Here is a 2,942-nt window from a genome sequence, read left to right on the forward strand (position 1 = left end):
TTCTTCTAGCTGACTGTCACTGTCACTGTCTTCCACCTCTCTATCCCAGTGGTGTGGTGTTGTCTTTGTTTTTGTCTTTTCTCCCCCCAATTTACGTGTGCTTCTTTTGTTTGGGCGAAACAGATATTGTGACCCCCCATCGGTACTGGTAGACCCAGTCGAACGGTTACCTTGCCGGAAGGAAGTTAAAGTTCTATCGAACTCCCCTTGGGTTGCTGCCAAACTCTGCCTCTACCCTCTGTATTTGGTGTTCCCACTCTGTTCGTCTGTCTAGTTCATCTAGTAATTCTTTCGATACTGGTCTACCCATAGGGCCAAGACGTAGCCCCCCCTGTGGAGGTCGCTTTACTGCTAACCCCCCCAGCCCATTGTGCAAACAGCTGCCCTTTTTTGTTTCTCCCCCTCCTCCTCCAATGCCTGTGCTTCCCTTCTCTCCTGTTCCATTTTTTCCCTGTCGTTAGGTGCCCTAGTATTACCAGTCGTTAACTTTCCTAGTTGCTGCTCTAATGCCTGGAGGCGTTGATCATTGGTCTCCCTGTCTCTTTTATCTGCTGGAGATTCTTCATAAAACACTTTCCCCCCCCAATAGCGTTACTACAGGCATTTGTATCGGGATAGGTTGTGGAGGGTCGGGTTCATTCGGCGTTCGTGTGGGTTCCTCATATGAAGGAGGGGCTGTAGGTTTTTCTCTTACCACCATCTGGTGTTGAGAAGTGGGGGGAGGATCGGGAAACGGTCCGGGATAACCACCTAAGGAAGGGTAGAGCGAGGCCTCGCTCTTCTCCTTTTTTTAGTCTGTTGTCCCAATCAGCTACTGCGGCGAGGTAAACGCAATTGGCCTGAGCCAGTAAACTGGCCTGCTGTTCAACATGTTTTTTTGCTTTTGCTCGTGTAAATATGTTACTATTTTGGACTCTCTTTAGTCCATCAGCCAACTGAGTCTGCTGTTTTAATACGCACTTCTTTATTGCCGGGGTAACAGCTGCGGTGGAATCCTCGGATGGAAACACTTTAGTTTTAACCATTTCATTATACCAGTCATCTAAATCCTTGGCCTTCTCATCTACCTTCCTCGGACTGAAAGTACAGATGACATTTGTCCGCACCTTGGCCCACTGTTGGCCAAAGGTCAGACCTGTTTTATTACAACCACCGAGTTCCTCACATTCTCTATCAAATTCCCCATCCATTTTATCCAGTACTATTTCACACAGGTTTATTCAGTTTATGACAGTAACTAGATTCAGAGTAAATGGGTCGTTATGCCCCCACCACAGATCCCACCAACACAAGCTTCTACTAACGGTCTCCCGTCAGCGGTGCTGGCCCGGTATCTGAGGCAGTTTTAATTTTCCTCTGAATACTAGTTATTAATGTACACTCATACAGGCGCTCCAAGCGCTATTTTTACTAAACTCTAACGTCCCAGACGTTACTAAACTAGCGCTCCAAGCGCACTACTCTAGCGCTCCAAGCGCAGCGTTCCAAACGCTTTTCTAACGTCCCAGACGTTACTAAAAGGCAACAAACAGTTAGTGATATCAGAGTAATTGGGTCGTCATGCCCCCACAACAGATCCCACCTTCACAAGCTTCTACTAACGATTTCCTCGTCAGCGGTGTAGGCACGGTATCTGAGGCAGTTTTAAATTTCCTCTGATGACACTATTAATACAAGTTCAGTATATCAGTTAGTACAATTCAGAACATTAATTCATAAGGACTTTAACCTTTTGTGGGCTCCCAGCCCCAGGATCCCAAATCCTCTTACTGTGAATTCATAAGGACTTTAACCTTTTGTGGGCTCCCAGCCCCAGGATACCAAATCCTAATTCATAAGGACTTTAACCTTTTGTGGGCTCCCAGCCCCAGGATCCCAAATCCTCTTATTGTGCGACTAGGATGTAACTAATAAAACATAAGGGACTTTAACCTTTTGTGGCTCCCAGCCCCAGGATCCCAAATCCTCTTACTGTGCGACTATGATGTAACTAATAAAACAGAGAGGAGTACTCCTCAGCAAGAGAGATTAAATTTAGTAATATGCCAATTAGCAGATTTGATTTAACAGGTTCTGCTTACCTTTTGATGTTGTCAGGCCTGTTTTTCTCTCTCACCGAGTCGTCCAGTCTCTGGTCGCTTGCTTCACTCTTTTTGGAAGATCACGTCGGGGGTCACCAATTGAAGGGAAATCCCCTCAGGGATGTCTCACCTTCTGCGTGTTGGTTTTGTCTTCTAAGCAGCTACAAGCTCAAAGATAAATCATACACAAGATATTATGTTAGTTAAAGTCAAACAATTTATTCCGAAGATATACTCATCAATAGTTGCACAGAGTTATTACAACAGATCTGGATTCATCAATGTGGCTCTGAAGTCACGCAGCACGGAGGTCAGTTCGCAGAGAATGAATGAATAGTCGTTCTTTACACTTGATATTTATGCACCTTTTAGGGTCTGAAGGAGGGACAGGGCGTTCTTAATGGGCAAGACCCAGTACTTTTCCATAGCTTTGTTATGTTACTTTTCTTGTGACCTAGATGACCTCTCACTTCTGCTACTTCTGACTCCATTCTACGTTATCCATTCTGCAAGAACACCCTGTTCCTCCCCCCTTCCTCCCTCTGTCCCAGGCTCGATAAGATATAAAGATGACACTTGTACACACATACCATACATGCTATTACCCAGTCCTACAATTGAATTACTATTACATATAAAACAGATATTCTACATACATTATCCCTTTATTAGTATGATCAATTATAATTCTATGTTCTTACACCCTTATGTTATTTACCTCTACTTCTACTTGATTGTATTAGTGTATAGACTCAGGACAAAGAGAAAGATAGACTATCTTTGTTTCATAAATACATACATTCCTTGCAAGTCATTATCCAATTTCAACCGGTTTTCTGATAGCTAGGCGTCTCTACCAGT

This window comes from Sebastes umbrosus, unplaced genomic scaffold, assembly GCF_015220745.1.
Source record: "Sebastes umbrosus isolate fSebUmb1 unplaced genomic scaffold, fSebUmb1.pri S35, whole genome shotgun sequence".
NCBI classification, from domain to species: Eukaryota; Metazoa; Chordata; class Actinopteri; order Perciformes; family Sebastidae; genus Sebastes; species Sebastes umbrosus.